The following is an 18,388-nucleotide window of genomic DNA, read 5'->3' as shown; positions in this document are numbered from 1 at the left end:
TGCCCTCGCTGGCCTAAACCCTCAGAAGGCTTATGGACCTGATGGGGTCCCTCCTATTGTTCTCCGAAACTGTGCCTCCGTGCTTGCACCTTGCCTAGTCAAACTCTTTCAGCTCTGTCTGTCAACATCTACCTTTCCTTCTTGCTGGAAGTTTGCCTACATTCAACCTGTTCCTAAAAAGGGTGACCGCTCTAATCCCTCAAACTACCGTCCTATTGCTTTAATTTCCTGCTTATCTAAAGTTTTTTAATCTATCCTCAACAGGAAGATTCTTAAACATCTATCACTTCACAACCTTCTATCTGATCGCCAGTATGGGTTCCGTCAAGGCCGCTCTACTGGTGATCTTCTCGCTTTCCTTACTGAGTCTTGGTCATCCTCTTTTAGAGACTTTGGTGAAACTTTTGCTGTTGCCTTGGACATATCAAAAGCCTTTGATAGAGTCTGGCACAAAGCTTTGATTTCCAAACTACCCTCCTACGGTTTCTATCCTTCTCTCTGTAACTTCATCTCAAGTTTCCTTTCTGACCGTTCTATTGCTGCTGTGGTAGACGGTCACTGTTCTTCTCCTAAATCTATTAACAGTGGTGTTCCTCAGGGTTCTGTCCTGTCACCCACTCTCTTCTTATTATTCATTAATGATCTTCTAAACCAAACTTCTTGTCCTATCCACTCCTATGCTGATGATACCACCCTGCACTTTTCCACGTCTTTTCATAGACGTCCAACCCTTCAGGAGGTAAACATACGAGTATCACGCAGGGAAGCCACAGAACGCCTGACTTCTGATCTTTCTAAAATTTCTGATTGGGGCAGAGAAAACTTGGTATTGTTCAATGCCTCAAAAACTCAATTCCTCCATCTATCAACTCGACACAATCTTCCAGACAACTATCCCCTCTTCTTCAATGACACTCAACTGTCCCCCTCTTCTACACTGAACATCCTCGGTCTGTCCTTTACCTATAATCTGAACTGGAAACTTCACATCTCATCTCTAGCTAAAACAGCTTCTATGAAGTTAGGTGTTCTGAGACGTCTCCGCCAGTTTTTCTCACCCCCCCAGCTGCTAACTCTGTACAAGGGCCTTATCCGTCCATGTATGGAGTATGCTTCACATGTCTGGGGGGGTTCCACTCATACTGCTGTTCTAGACAGGGTGGAATCAAAAGCTTTTCGTCTCATCAACTCCTCTCCTCTAACTGACTGTCTTCAGCCTCTCTCTCACCGCCGCAATGTTGCATCTCTAGCTGTCTTCTACCGCTATTTTCATGCTAACTGCTCTTCTGATCTTGCTAACTGCATGCCTCCCCTCCTTCCGCGGCCTCGCTGCACAAGACTTTCTTCTTTCTCTCACTCCTATTCTGTCCACCTCTCTAACGCAAGAGTTAACCAGTATTCTCAATCATTCATCCCTTTCTCTGGTAAACTCTGGAACTTCTTGCCTGCTTCTGTATTTCCACCTTCCTATGACTTGAATTCCTTCAAGAGGGAGGTTTCAAGACACTTATCCACCAATTTTTGACCACTGCTTTGACCCTTTTAGGGACTGGCATTTCAGTGGGCATTTTTTTTTATTAGATTTTTGTTGCCCTTGGCCAGTATCCTTCCTACATAAAAAAAAAAAAAAAAAAAAAAAAAAAAAAAAAAAAAAAAAAAGTTTGTAATTTGCCTCTGTGTCTATTTTTCCAGCCTTTTTATTCATTGATGTACACTTTTGCCTTTCACTGCTTCCTCCTTTAATCCATTCTATATCTTTATATATTTACATGGAAAGATATGTTTGCATTATTTGAACATTCTCTCTCTCTCTCTCTCTCTCTCTCTCTCTCTCTCTCTCTCTCTCTCTCTCTCTCTCTCTCTCTCTCTCTCTCTCTCTCTCTCTCTCTCTCTCTAATATTGAGGTTCATCTCTTGTCCATAACAAAAGGGCATTTCTGTCTGGTTCCTCAGGTTGGTTGACTAACCCTAAAGCTGCAGGGGTTTTCACACATTTCTCCATTTCATATGTCACTACTCCTATGTGGAAATATGTGTGTTATTTAGGAAGCTCTCTTCTATCCGAGTTTCTTTTAATCTTTATCATCATGTGTCAAGTCATCCAGTTCTGGCACTATCTTAGTGGCTGTTCTTTGTATTCTTTCAAATCTCTACATGAAACATCACTGAATTAATTAAGCTTAGCAGAAATTATGTGATGTGCCCTACTGATGCTGGTGTGAAGGTGAGGTGTTTGTAGTGAGCCGTGTGATGCCTTCCCCAGTGCTGAATATGGAGAGGGCAGCCAGACCACGTACAGGCGACGCCACACACTGGAGTTTTTTGAAGTGGAGTGCGACCACTCTTCCATCAAGCAAGGTTAGTGTATGGAACAGCCTGTACAGTGTGGATGGACGAATGGATATTGGGATGCATGTACAGGTGGGGTATACTGTATGTTCATGTGTGGTTCAAATTCACAAATAGTTTTAAATTGATAGATGCTCTCACACACTGGTTGGTCTACAGCAGTGGTTCCCAAACTTTTGCAGGCTGGCGCCCCCTTGGCTCCCCGGTGAATTCCTAGCGTACCCCCCCCCCCATACACACAGACACATATGGAAACAAACACCTCTTTCTTGATATTTGGTATGCTGCAATTTGAAAAGAGAAAGGTTAAACACAAATGTGTATTTCACAAATAAAACCCAATTTAGTAAACCAATTTATTTTTTAGCAGTTTTAACTGTTTCAGCAACATGGAATGGTAAATAAACATTCCACCAGTAACCTTCATTGTCTCACACTTAATATTAATGGGATGGATGTGCTTGGTGCAGGGACATAAGCTTCTCAACATCAGGCTGGAACTCACTAAGAAGAAGTTGTAGATCCCCGCGGTCAGTAATTTTCAGTCGGTTTCTTTGCTTGGAAAGAAGCAAGGCGACTGCATTGAAGCCCCGTTCTACTAAATACGATGTTGGGAAGGCAATAAAGTACATCTTGACCTTGTTCCACAGCACTTGATAGCAGTCACAGATTTTTTTTTGTAACCAAAAATCTTCGGACTGCCGCCCCCCTACCGCCCCCTTCTTCCTCACCGCCCCATCTTTCCACCGCCCCCAGGGGGGCGGTACCGCCCACTTTGGGAACCACTGGTCTACAGTATGTACAAAATATTGTCAGCTGCAAGACCTTTTTTTGGCCATTTCCTTACAGTTAGGGGTTGGCACCATGTACAAGTTTCTGTCCCTTGCATCTTCCTCAGTGCCTCCCGTCCTTTGTAGCTCTGCCACGTTTCCATACCTCCATTTCACTGTCTTTCCCTCCATCTTCTTCCCTTGACTGTCTTTTCTCAAGCTCTTTCAATCAGGTCCTGGTCTTCTCTTCTTACTGTATGTTCATGCATGCTTCAAATTCACAGCATGATAGCCACAAGCATGGTAACACTAGTGGTGACTGATGCTCTCACTCCCTGATTGGTGGACAGTAATTGCAAGATATTGTTAACTGCAAGACCACAGGTGAATGAAAACAATTCAGATGAAGAGAACAAAACCATTATAGAGAAACTAGGAATGGACTGGCTTCTTCCTTCTTACACCTTTCCCAAGACATGAAGGAGACAGATCAGCAAGTTCCATGAGTGTCTGTGGCTTTGAATTATTTCATTCCTCCCTGATACCTGTCTGCAGTTTTGTGGTGTCCAGGCTGCCCTCCTCTACCTGTGCCTCTCAGTGATGGACCAGGTACTTGCAGTGGGGTTAAAGATCAGGGGAATGGGGTGGCCAGTCCTCTTATGAGTCCAGCAGGCAGTTGTGATTTTTTGGTGCACATTTCAAATGGCCCAAGGAACAAGTCATGCAAAAACTCTAAATCATTGTTTTGATTTTATTTTTTTTTTATTTCTAGTTGAAAACACTGAATTTCCTACACCATAATTAACTAAAGGAATCATTCCTTGTCCATGGCACACATGTTTACCATGACTACAGGACACAGACACAGTGGTCCAAGACACTTGTTGCCAGCTTGTCATACCCATTGTAGTTATTTCTTGGCAGGTGTACCAAAGCTTTTGATGTGTACAGGTAGTGAGGGATTTTTTGGGAGAATGGCATCTGTGAAAGTGAGGGAGGGATGTTGTGTAGGCAGCGGTGGGCCACTCTGGTAGACACGTGTGTGTGGGTGTTTTGTTCTCACAGTCCTCCTGCTGTTATTTGAGGATGGGTATCCTCTCAATGTTTCATAACATTTAGTATGCATCCTGATGTCTTGTGCCCTCACTCTGGCCTCTTCTTGTGTTAGTGTCCCCTCCCCAACACTTTGTCAGCCACTTCTGCACACATCTCCTAACACCTGTAATCCTTGCTGTTCCCTCCACTGCAGTCTGTCTTGTGTAAAGTCACAGTACTCCAGTGTGTCCTTCAGTTAATTCTTTTCTGCCATCCATTGCAAAGATAATGTAATCCATACCAGTGCACATCTGTTTAAATTATTGGAAAGAAATGAGATGATGCTTTTCAAAATGCTTTATCTGTAATTGAGAGATGAGTGTTGGTCAGTGGTTCTGGTGGATGGTCTCAACTTTGAGTGAGTTGCTGGATGCATGACACTGCTCTCAACAGTCACCAGGCTGCCACTGAGCAAACTTTTACAATTCTGTCATGAAGCATCAAACATTATTTTGGCACTTGCCATTTGTATTCCTGTATTGTTTTGATTGCAACTCCTACCCTTGTGATTTTGCCTGTGTTAAGCAGTTTTTTCTCTCTTCTTTCCATTTGCATAAAGATCATATATGAATTCTAAAACATGAAAAATAACAATAATACTCATAATGCAGTGGGAAGTGGACTGGCGCTGGTCCCTGTGTTGCACCGTCACCCAGACCAGCTGTCACCTGGCAGTACAGGCAGTGCCACGTAGTGTGTCACTCAGCCTGTTATGTACTGCCCTTGGCACAGTGTGTGATATCAGACTGGTGAGTATGGGTCTTGTCACTATTCAGTGCTGATACTGTGAGTCACCCCTCTCTCTGTGGTCATGGGTTTGCTGTGGGTAGTTCACTAAGTAGTGGCAGGGATGTGGAAACACTTGGTGACTACAGCTTATCTCCTATGTTTACTAAATGTGCAATATGACACTCCCATACAAGATCGCTATGGAACATGTCACTTATGCTGCAGCCACTAAGAAACTGTTGCTCTGCACCACCCAAGCACACTGACTGTGGTAAGATTAAAACATGACAAAATGATAACTGTATTATTCCCAAACACTTATTGAAGCCACCACCATCTGGCCTGTTTACTGACCTGTGTAGTCATTGTGTGGCCAGGACAGGCTGGCTGAAATGCTGCTGCAGTGTGATGGCATGCATTCCCCCACAGGAGCAGTGGAGCTCTCCCACCACCATATGCAAAAAAAGGATTAAAATACATAAATATTTTACACTCCATTGACTTGGCAGGAGGTGCATTAGATTTAAGCATTCAGTGCTGTTCAGGTTAGAATCCCCAGCAAAAGTTGCTTTATTTCTACCAAAAACTATTAGATAATGTAGAATACATGATTATTGTAAGCTGTATATTCAGAAACATTATAGTCAAGTAAGGGCTTCAGTAGAAATATGTAAGTTTAGCCACACTTTTCAAAACAAGACAGGCAATGCACAGACCAGCGAGTGACAGCGTCAATCAGTGGCCGTGTTACCATGTTCTTGTTTCCTCAGCTGGCAAAACTATTATTACAGACTTAGTGAAGCAGTGTCATATGATAGTCCCCTGCCAGGTAACCTACATTATTGCTTCCCCCCTACAGCAGGAGTGGAGCCTCTGGAGCAGCTGATGGCTGACCTGGAGCTGGAGAAGATGGTTCAGGATGCCAGCAAGACAGCTCTTTGACACTTCCAGTAGTGGTAGAAGCCTCCCATCACCACCCTCACTCCTCTGCCACTGCTGACCACAACACTGAGGCTGTATTCTTCAGGACCTGATTGTTGCTTGGACTTGAGGCTTCCCTGCTTGGTAACAATGTTCTTAAACACTGTGGGCTTTCACTGCAACAATCTCCAAGGTTTACAGAGATGAGATTTACAGAGGTTTACAGAGTCAGGTTCCCCCTGGATATTTTTATCACTAGTGGAAAATCCTCTTTTAAAGTATCATTAGAATCTTGAAAGTCCAATAACTTCTACTTCATCCAGTTAAGTGTTATTAAGATACAACACCAAAGTGTTTGAGAATACAGAGCCACAGTTGGCTTAATGCTTTGATCTGTGGCTGAGTGTATGAACTGGTGTCCTGAGTTCTGCATCAGGCTATTGGTGCTTCACAGGGAGGTGGCAGCTACTGGGTGATGAAGGTTGAGGCTTCCAACTGTGCATACACCCCTCAGCTTCATGCAGGGAGGTGCACTATGGTGTTCTTGTCAAGCTTGCTAACACAAGTTGCTGTTGTTGTGTCCACACTTGCCTCATACAAGTAATAAGTGATTCTCAATGAGTGTTGTGTTGTGGTGGTGCAAGATGCTGCTGAGGCTGGAGTTTTGTCCCATTGTGTTGTTGGTTGGTTAACTTCCAAGGTGGAGCACATTCTGGCTCTCTTCCCTTTTGCAGAGATCAGCATTCTCGGAGACTTCAGTGTTCACCACCAGCTTTGGCTTTCCTCTCCCTTCATTGACCATCCTGGCAAACTGGCCTTTAATTAACTTTGATATCCTCCACGACCAAGAGGAATCTGTGCAACACCCTACTTTTATTCCTGACCATCTTGGAGATATGCCCAACATTCTTGACCTTTACCTAACCTCTGATCCTCATGCTGTCACCTTATTTTCTCCATTGGGCTCCTCTGATCACAATCTCATATCTGTATCTTGTCCTGTCACTCCACTTCCTACTCAGGATCCCCCTAACTGAAGGTGGCTCTGGCATTTTGCCTCTGATAATCAGAGGGAGCTGAGGAGGTATTACCATCTCTGTGCTGAGCGCATAACAGAGGTGATAGTGTCTGGCATGGAAGTGTAGATTCCTCATTCTTTTTCTTGACCTAAACCTTCCAAACCTTGGTTCAACACAGCTTGTTCTTGTGCTATACATGATAGAGAGGTGGCCCACAAAAGGTACTTGAGCCTTCCATCACCAGAATCTCATGCACTTTATATTTCTGCCCAGAACCATGCCAACTCTGTTCTCCAAAAATCTAAATCTTTAAAGATTTAGCTCCCTTCATGATTTCTTGCATCTAGCCAAAAAACATCTCTAATAACTTTGCTTCTTCATCTTTCCCTCCTTTATTTCAACCTGATGGCATCACTGCCATCTCATCTATTTCTAAAGCTGACTATTTGCTCAAACCTTTGCTAAAAACTCTACCTTGGATGATTCAGGCCTTGTTCCTCCCTCTCCTCCACCCTCTGATTACTTCATACTACTTATTAAAATCCTTCACAGTGATATTCTCCATGCCCTCACTGGCCTAAACCCTTGGAAGGCTTATGGACCTGATGGGGTCCTTACTTTTGTTCTTCAAAACTGTACCTCCATGTTTGCACCTTGCCTAGTCAAAGTCTTTCAGCTCTGTCTATAAATATCTACCTTTTCTTCTTGCTGGAAATTTGCTTACATTCAGCCTATTCCTAAAAAGGGTGACCATTCTAATCCCTCAAACTACCATTCTATTGCTTTAATTTCCTGCCTATCTAAAGCTTTTTAATCTGTCCTCAACAGGAAGATTCTTAAACATCTATCACTTCACAACCTTCTATCTGATCGCCAGTATGGGTTCTGTCAAGGCTGCTCTACTGGTGACCTCCCTTTCCTTACTGAATCTTGGTCATCCTCTTTTAAAAATTTTGGTGAAACTCTTGCTGTTGCCTTAGACATATCAAAAGCTTTTGATTGAGTCTGGCACAAAGCTTTGATTTCCAAACTACCTTCCTACGGCTTCTATCCTCTGTAACTTCATCCCAGGTTTCTTTTCTGACCGTTCTATTGCTGCTGTGGTAGAGGGTCACTGTTGTTCTAAATCTGTTAACAGTGGTATTCCTCACGGTTCTGTCCTGTCACCCAAAACTTCTTGTCCTATCCACTCCTAAGCTGATGATACCACCCTGCACTTTTGCACATCTTTTCATAGACATCCAACCCTTCAGGAAGTAAATAGTTCACACTGGGAAGCTAGAGACCATCTGACTTCTGATTTTTCTAAAATTTCTGATTGAGGCAGAGCAAACTGGTATTGTTCAATGCCTTAAAAACTCAATTCCTCCATCTGTCAACTCAACACAGCCTTCCAGACAGCTATCTTCTCTTCTTCAATGACACTCAGCTGTCCCCCCCTTCTACTTCAGTGACACTCAACTGTCCCCCCTTCTACACTGAACATCCCCGGTCTATCCTTTACTTATAATCTAAACTGGAAACTTCACATCTCATCTCTAGCTAGAACAGCTTCTATGAATTTAGCCATTCTGAGACATCTCTGCCAGTTTTTCTCACCCCCCAGCTACTAACTCTGTACTGGGCCTTTATCCGTCTATGTATGTAGGTTCCACTCATACCACTATTTTAGACAGGGTGGAATCAAAAGCTTTTTGCGTTATCAGCTCCTCTCCTCTTACTGACTGTGTTCAGCCTTTTTTTCATCACCACAATGTTGCATCTCTTGCCATCTTTTACTGCTGTTTTCATGCTGTTCTGATCTTGCTAACTGCATGCCTCCCCTCCTCCTGCAGCCTTGCAGCACAAGACTTTCTTCTTTCTTTCATCCTTATTCTGTCCATCTCTCTAATGCAAGAATTAACCAGTATTCTCAATCATTCATCCTCTTCTCTGGTAAACTCGAACTCCCTGCCTGCTTCTGTATTTCCTTCTTCTTGTGACTTCAACTCTTTCAAGCAGGAGGTTTTAAGACACTTATCCTTCAGTTTTTGATGATTCTCTTGACATCTCTTTCAGGATTGGCCCCTTAGTGGGATCTTTTTTCCTCTTGTTTCCCTTGGCCAGTGACCCTTAAAAATAAGTCATGTGTACAGTCCTTGCCTCACATCTCTTCTTGTAGTCTATTCTAGGAGCTATGAAGCAGTTGTAGCAAGTCTTAGCTATGAAATATGTCATAGCCAGGTCTTAAATCCACATGGGATGGTAAGACTGAGTCCACCCTGTCTTAGCAGCTTATGACAGATGCTCCTGCTGCCAAGATGGTCACTCACAACAACTCCAGCTCAGGAATTATTTACCCAGATAGGATATATTGTATGAACTTATGACACAGAACTCATCAAAAGATACCATGTAGATCATGCAGGTATTCTCTTTGTCACCGATCTAGTAAGAGAAGCCTTGTAGAGTGACACAGAAAGGAGCAACCCACTTACCTCTGAAATGAAGGTGAACATATAACACTTAGATATCTTTCTGCTGGGAAGATACAGTTGTGCAGCAGTGATGGCCTTGGGGATTGTTGACAGAGCCAGCCTTGCCACCAAACCACTTGAAAACTGTGTTTACATTGAGGCACTGCTACAGGATCATGTTTGCCACATTTCACACGTCTCAAAGACTGAATTACATTGAGGCACTGCTACGGGATCATGTTTGCCACATTTCACACGTCTCAAAGACTGAATTACATTGAGGCACTCCTACGGGATCATGTTTACCACATTTCACACGTTTCAAAGACTGAATTACTATTTTACCCACTATTCAGTGTCTCTTCCTCCAATACATAAAAACACAGGAAATATTTATAGAAGCTGTTAATTAGCAGTACTAAATGGCAGGTTTTGCTTCATCTTTTAGTATTTGAAATGAAGTAGCACTACACATAGCAGACGGTGATGATTGACGGTGTGTCAAGTTACATGTCTTGCTATCTATCCTGCTGTGTCCTTTTTCCTCATTTGCTCCTTGGACCTTTCCACTATACCCAAGGTGGTGTCAAGACACACTTTTGGAATCAGTATTTTAAATACCTGAGAGATCTTTTCCTCAAAAAATAAGCCAAAGTAGCCTTCTGCTGCAGTTTTGCTGGGCAGCTGAAGTAACAGCATACAAATGAGGGTTAAACAAATTGTCCACTAATAATGTACTGCACAAATAAGGCATTTAATTATCATATTAATCAACTGTAATACAGACCATTGAAAAGTATGGCTCATATGCTAAATGTACATACAATGTTCATAGGTATGTACAGGAGAACAAAACTGAATACATGTTAACATGAATGAGTGGCAACAGTTATTCACCAATGGGTGATGTCATCTGTAAGATGCATGAGTTCAGAAACTAATGCCCACTGCTAAAACTTCACATAATGCACCCACAGCACCAATGAATCCAGAGGCCCCAGCAACACCAGCAGATGAGGGCTGGATGACTGTAACACCACTGCTGGTGAGTGGATGGCTATGGTCCTCACAGAGGGCCAGACTCTCCTGGAAAGAGGGAAAAAAAGAAATACAGGGAGGGCTTTTTTTTTTTTTTTTATGTAGGAGGGACACCACGGAAAAAAAAATAATGATTAAAAAAACAAAAAAACAAACTGAGATGCCAATCCCTGAACAAGGTCCGAAGTAGTAGTCAAAAAATTGAAGCACAAGCATGTTAAAACCTCCCTCTTGAAGGAATTCAAGTCACAGGAAGGTGGAAATACAGAAGCAGGCAGGGAGTTCCAGATTTTACCAAAGAAAGTGATGAATGATTGAGAATACTGGTTAACTCCTGCATTAGAGAGACGGACAGAATAGGAGAGAGAGAAAGAAAGAAGAAAGTTTTGTGCAGTGAGGCCGTGGGAGGAGGGGAAGGCATGCAGTTGGCAAGATCAGAAAAGCAGTTAGCATGAAAATAGTGGTAGAAGACAGCTAGAGATGTAACACTGTGGCAATGAGAAAAGAGGCTGAAGACAGTCAGTTAGAGGAGAGGAGTTGATGAGATGAAAAGCTTTTGATTCCACCCTGTCTAGAAGAGCAGTATGAGTGGAACCACCCTAGTCATGTGAAGCATACTCCATACATGGATGGATAAGGCCCCAGTACAGAGTTAGCAGCTGGAAGGGTGAGAAAACTAGTGATGTCTCAGAACACCCAACTTCATAGCTGTTTTAGCTAGAGATGAGATGTGAAGTTTTCAGTTTAGATTGTAACTAAAAGACAGGATGTTCAGTGTAGAAGAGAGGGACAGTTGAGTGTCACTGAAGAAGAGGGGATACTTGTCTGGAAGGTTGTTTTAAATTGATAGATGGAGGAATTAAGTTTTTGAGGTACTGAACAATACCAAGTTTGTTCTGCCCCAATCAGAAATTTTAGAGATATTAGAAGTAAGGCGCTCTGTGGCTTCCCTGTGTGAACTGAAGGGTTGGATGTCTAGGGACATGGAAAAGTGCAGGGTGGTATCATCAGCTTAGGAGTGGATAGGACAAGAAGTTTGGTTTAGAAGATTATAGATGAATAATAGGAAGAGAGTGGGTGACAGGACAGAACCATGAGGAACACCATTACTAATAGATTTAGAAGAACAGTGACCGTCTACCACAGCAGCAATAGAATGGTCAGAAAGGAAACTTGAGATGAAGTTACAGAGAGAAGAATAGAAGCCATAGGAGGGTAGTTTGGAAATCAAAGCTTTGTGCCAGACTCTATCAAAAGCTTTCGATATGTCCAAGGCAACAACAAAAGTTTCACCAAAATCTCTAAAAGAGGATGACCAAGACTCAGTAAGGAAAGCCAAAGTATCACCAGTATAGCAGCCTTGACAGAACCCATACTGGTGATCAGATAGAAGGTTGTGAAGTGATAAATGTTTAAGAATCTTCCTGTTGAGGATAGATTCAAAAACTATAGATAGGCAGGAAATTAAAGCAATAGGACAGTAGTTTGAGGGATTAGAATGGTCACCCTTTTTAGGAACTTTTTAGGAATGTAGGCAAACTTCCAACAAGAAGGAAGGTAGATGTTGACAGACAGAGTTGAAAGAGTTTGACTAAACAAGAACAAGCACAGAGGTGCAGTTTCAGAGAACAATAGGAGGGACTCGTATAAGGTCCATAAGCCTTCTGAGGGTTATGCCAGTGAAGGCATGAAGTAGTCAGAGGGTGGAAGAGAGGAAGGAACAAGGCCTACAGTAGTGTTTTTAACAAAGGTGAAGAGTTCAGCTTTAGAGATGGATGTGATAGTAGTGCCATCTGGCTGAAATAAAGGAGGTAAAAAAGAAGAAAAGTTATTGGAGATATCTTTGACTAGATGCGAGAAGTCACGAGGGGAGTTAGATCTTGAAAGACTGACACTTTCTATCAATGAAGAAGTTTTTGGCTAGTCAGAGAATACACTTGGCATGGTTTTTAGCAGAAATATAAAGCACATGAGATTCTGGTGATGGAAGGTCGAGTAATTTTTGTGGGCCACCTCTCTATCATGTATTGCACAAGAACAAGCTGTGTTAAACCAAGGTTTGGAAGGTTTAGGTCAAGAAAAACAGTGAGGAACGTACGCCTCCATACCAGACACTATCACCTCTGTTATGCAATCAGCACACAGACACAGGTCTCTGACAAGGAAGCAGTGGTCATTCCAAAGAAAATCAACAAAATACCTCCTTAGGTCCCCCCAACTAGCCGAGACAAAATGCCAGAGGCACCTACACTTATGGGTATCCTGAGGAGAGACTGGAGCAATAGAACAAGATACAGATATGAGATTGTGATTGGAGGACTCCAACGGAGAAGAGAGGGTGACAGCATAAGCAGAAGGATTAGAGGTTAGGAAAAGGTCAAGAATGTTAGGCATATCTCCAAGATGGTAAGGAACACAAGTAGGGTGTTATACCAATTGCTCTAGGTTGTGGAGGATAGCAAAGTTGAAGGCTAGTTCACCAGGATGGTCAGTGAAGGGAGAGGAAAGTCAAAGCTGGTGGTGAACATTGAAGTCTCCAAGAATGGAGATCTCTGCAAAAGGGAAGAGAGACAGAATGTGCTCCACTTTGGAAGCTAAGTAGTCAAAAAATTTCTTATAGTCAGAGGAATTAGGTGAGAGGTATACAGTACAGATAAATTTAGAGAGTGACTCTGTAGGCAGATGGTGGAAAACTCAGAAGATTCAAGAGCATGGGCATGAGAGCAGGATAAGTCGTTGCGCACATAGACACAACATTCAGCTTTGGACTGAATATGGAGACGGAAAGTAGGAGGGAACAGAAATTGGGTTACTGTCAGTTGCCTCAGTGAGGAAAAGATGATGAGGTTTAGTAGAGGAGAGGTGGTATTCTACTGATTGAAAATTAGATCTAGGACCACAAATGTTACAGAAGTTAATGAAGAAAAAATAAATAAATAAATAAAAATAATATATATATATATATATATATATATATATATATATATATATATATATATATATATATATATATATATATATATATATAATCATATAAGCAGTCAATTTCTTCATGTTTATGTCTGTTACATAGTTATGCTGGGTTAATATTTGTGTGTGCAGATATCTAAACTCAGGAATCTGAGTGGTTGTTCTGTTGCCCTGCTGGCCCCATGAAAGCTGATGCTTTATCATATTTGGTTGTTGTGATATTTACACTACTGTACTTTAAGTTAAAAATGGTAATAATTTCCAAAATGTAATTTTTTTTTTTTTTGTTCTTTACTTACATAATGTGTCTCCCTCCCTGTCAGGGACTGGCAGTTCTGCAAATGCTGTTAGTGACAGCATCCGCAGGACAACAGTGTAGGTGGTATCCTCTGGAGGTCCTTCACCTGCATGGAGCTAAGTCCACCTGTTGTAATACTTGAATGCGTAAGTGCTCATCTTGAAGATTTTAAGCACTGCAGTGGTCACCATCTCAGACCTGACTGCCACAGGTACTTACTGTACACACTGCTATCTATAATCCAGTGCTTAGCAGGTTCTTGGTTATGGTTATCAACTATCTGGATAAATTTTACACAGCACCAACCTTAAATTACATGTACACAACAGCAAACTTTGGAGTTGTTTTAAGCATTGCTACCATCAGTCCAGCCTAGCTAACCAACCTAACAACCTACCCTAACCTAACTCTTCCTCAACAATGTAGAACATATATTTAACCTCAACAGTGTAGAACATGTTTAAAATAATATTTTTTTCTAGAAGTTTGGGTCCCAAAGGGTGAGCAGAAAGAAACAATTTTTATCTCGCATTATGCAACAAAGTCATTTAGGGAATTTGGTCATATTACTTAAAGCAGTGTCCAAAACATTAGTTAACTAAATTCCATATGCAGTTTACAGTTTGGTCAAGATAAAATAATAAGCAAATATGCTGCTAATGGGCAAATTTTTACTCTCACCAGTTTTCTAATGTGGATGAAACTATTTATTTCTCGTATTTTTTTGCCTGTTTTGAATCAATATGGTTCTTGTTTTTATGGAAATCATGAGCCATTACTTTTTACTCCCTGACCCACCATCCCCTCAGAAACTAATTATTTGCAGTAAACAAAAGCAGTTAATACAAAACAGACTGATATGTACAAGAAAAAGGTAGATTGGCCCTCACAAATAAGCAGCCACTCACTGTGGCCACCAGCCAGCTGTCACACACCACCACCTAACCCAACCAAGTTAACCAAACTAACCTATGTAATCTAACAGAACGAAATAACATAACCTAACCAAACAAACCTAAACTAACTTGCCTCCCAAAAATAGATGTTTAAAAATTGCCATCAGCATTATAAATAATTTGCAGTGGGTAAATATGGGTTTAAATTACTCAATGACAATCTCTATCTGATGAGAAAAGTAAGAAAAGCCATGTTGAGACTGGTGAAAGAGTGAAAGAATTCCCTACTGTGTGGCCTGGAACCATAAGCCATAACTTCACTCACTGGCAGGAGCACTCACACCTGTTTGGTTATATCACAGCAATTCCATCCCTATAGCTCTCTAGGCCCCTGATGTGTCAACCACACCATGCTAGGTTCGCAACTATGCTAACAAGAGTGTGATAGGCAAAGCTGATGAACTCACTAGTGCCTGTAGCATGATGATGTTCTGCAGCAGCCTTGCTCTTCACGTGGCTCCGTAGGTCCTTAAACTTCCTCAGAGCTACCCACTCGGCTGACTGCGTCCACACGTGCAGCCACCTCCTCCCAAGTCTTGTTCTTTTCTGTGGTGATTCTATTGTCCAGCCTTTCCAGAATCACTGCAGCCTGATTTTACACCTCCTCCACCAAGGCTAAGGTCTCGGTGTCAGTGAACCAAGGTCTTATTTTCTTAGGAGGTTTGCTGGCCATGACTGGAATACTATGATTGGTGGCTGTGGGCACATAACAGTTTGTAAACAATGTCTTATGGCATTCTTGGTGATAACACAAAGCCTTCCTGTGATTGGCTGCCTTGTGTGTTACGTTGAATCAGTGACATATCGCCTCCGGCAGCCAATGAGCACTCTTAGATGCATCCTGATGCTTCCTCCTCTGGGCAGCAATGACTGCTGCCACTGCTGCTGCTTGATCAAGGAATGAGGATCCACACTTCCAGATTCTAACAATGCAACACCAGACATCCCTGTAAAGGATTGACATTGATGATTGACAAATTTAAAACCCTTTGAGGAAATGAAATGCAATAAAACTCAAGTGAAGACATGATCATCTTTATATTTGACCTTATAACTCTCCTTAACAAATGTTCCTTTGTCAAAACCTTAAATTACTGAAAGACATGTGATGGGAATATAGAAAAATGGGTATGTAAAATCTTTAGGAAGTAAAAAAAACTTCATATGAAAGAACAAGATCTTCCAAATGAATTTATCTGAGTATGTTATGTTAACTTATGAAGTAATAATAATAATAATAATAATAATAATAACTATTCTCATTAAAAAAGTTACTGAAAACCCCAATACCTAAATCCCAATACCTAACATTATAGCACTTAAAGGATACATCAATACTTATACTACGATTGCAATGATGCTAATAACATACTGTACACCATGTTACAAGTGCAGATTGCTCCTTAAGAAATTAGAAAAACTATTGGGCTGTTTTGCACACTATTTACCTAAACATGTGTAGCACCATCCTCAAAAACAAAGATAATTTCTTCATCACACCTGAACTTGTACTTTGCATGAACAAAACATTTGAAGTGTGTTGATCTATTTATGTAATAATTTGCTATATACATATTATGTAACCTAACAATTTCCACATCCATACATTCTAAAAGAACATGAAATTCTTCTCCTACTACCTCAGCATTACACTTGTTATATACCCTATCTTCTCTACTGATACCTTGATACCTACCAACATTTACAGGAAGTCCATTATTACAAGTTTTAAATTTAGTCACTAATAATCTGTCACCCTTTGTTAACTTTTCTAAATATTGTTCTCTGCCAAAATCTGTCTTAAACACCCTATAATTACTACTTAATGATTTTGTTTCAAAATTATGATGCCAAGTTACAAGCCACTGATCTTTCAATCTCTGTTCCACAGCTTTCTTCACCCATCTTGAATTAGGAACATCTTGCAACAACCACATACCAAACATTCCACAGTCATTACAAATATTCTTTATACAAGCTAACCATGGAGAAGTATAAAGCCCTAACCTACCCAGCTGCAATAGACATTGGTACATTACATAACACAATTTAGTATTTTTACCTGAAATTAGCCTAGACCAATAACCTATCATTTTTTTCTTTATATAAATATCAAGTGGAAATATACCCAGTTCACCATACACCATGTCATTACAAGTATTCTTATGAACACCCAAAACCTGTTTTAGAAATTTCATGTACATATACTCTAACTCCCTAGCAATATGGTAACCCCAAATTTCAGATGCATAAGTCAATATAGGTGACACCGTGGCGGTAAATAATTCGAGTTGTATATCCACTGGCAAGTCAAACTTCCTACACTTACTTATTTATTAATGAGTACATTGTTCCTGTGGCTGTCTCTTTTAGCTCCAGCTCACCTTTGTGAAACCTCCAATTATAATTTAATAACACTCCAATATACTTATACTCTGTCACTACTTCACTGTTTTTACCACCAAATTCAAATTCATAGATAAATTTTCTCTTCCCTACTTTTGTTTTGTTACAATTTAGCTTCAATTTCCATTCATTACAATATAAATTCAGAGCAACCAGTGCCTGCTTCATTCCATCCTCACTGTCACACAAAATAACTGTATCATCTGCATACATAATAACAAATAGTTTAAGGTACATGTTTAAGAAATCATCACCAAAATTTACATAACTGCAATTATATTCAATTAATTTACTTTCAATATCATTCAAATAAAAAGCAAAAAGCACTGGTGATAAATTTTCCCCCTGTCTTAACCCTACATTGCAAACAAAGGTGTCTGAAAGCTCCTGGTTAAGCATGACACATGATCTGATATTATCACATATTTTTTATTACATTTAGAATTTTCCCTTGCACCTTTTCCTTCACAAGCTTACACCATAAACCTTCACGCCATACCATATCAAAGGATTTCTTGTGATCAACAAGTAAACAAAATAGCTTTCTCTTTTTCCAGTTAAATAATCAATTACACATTTCAACAAAAATATATGATCCAGAGTGGAATATCCATGTCTAAAGCCCGCTCGTGTTTCATTAATGATAGATAAGGTGTTTGAATAATCCAAAGTCTTTCATTAAGTATGGAGGTGAAGAGCTTCCCCATGCAGCTAAGTAAGGTGATGCCCCTGTAATTACTAACGTCCTGGATGTCTCCCTTGTTTTTATAGAGTGGCACGATTGTACCCTGTTTACAACAGGAAGTGTACTTTGTATCTTACATTTAATTCTTGCATGTAGTCCACAGTGTACATCAGTGTGTGTGTATTAACCTAGCTGTATTGTACAGGGCACGAGCCAAAGCCCATTCTGTCCTGTCTCCATAACCATATTTATCTGGTTTGTCTTTAAACACTGTTAACCACAACTACTTTTTCCTTCAAATCATTCCAGATTTCAATAGTTCTATATGGGAAGCTGTATTTCTTGACGTTGCTTGAACATACACTCCTTTATTTTCTTCCCATGCCTCCTTGTCTGTCTCTCTCCCTGCTCCATCTGTGGTACCAAGTCATTTCTGTCTGTTCTTTCTGTATTGTTTACTATTACTAATTTGTACATTGTTATCAGGTCTCCTCTTTCTCTTCTCCCTTGTAGTGTTGGTAATCCCATCTCTTCAAGTCTTTCTTCATAGCTTAAGTCTTTTAATTCTGGTACCATCTTTGTCGCTATCCTCTGTATTCTTTCCAGTCTCCGTATGTCTTTTTTTCTACGTGGAGCTCAAACTACTGCTGCATGTTCAATTTAGGATGTATCATGCTTATTATAACTTGCTTCATAA

At 40.8% G+C, this 18,388-nt stretch overlaps 1 long non-coding RNA gene across 1 annotated transcript; it reads left to right on the top strand.

Moving 5' to 3' along the window:
- The first annotated feature begins 12 nt into the window (after window positions 1–12).
- On the top strand, window positions 13–15,089 carry LOC135089510 (uncharacterized). Its single transcript, XR_010261510.1, has 4 exons — window positions 13–2,357; window positions 4,825–4,962; window positions 5,802–6,007; window positions 13,670–15,089. It is a non-coding gene; the product is annotated as an uncharacterized LOC135089510 (long non-coding RNA).
- The last annotated feature ends 3,299 nt before the right edge of the window (window positions 15,090–18,388 follow it).

This window comes from Scylla paramamosain, chromosome 33, assembly GCF_035594125.1.
Source record: "Scylla paramamosain isolate STU-SP2022 chromosome 33, ASM3559412v1, whole genome shotgun sequence".
NCBI lineage: Eukaryota > Metazoa > Arthropoda > Malacostraca > Decapoda > Portunidae > Scylla > Scylla paramamosain.
Note: the sequence above shows the minus strand (reverse complement) of the source record. Positions and strands in the feature narration are given on the sequence as shown.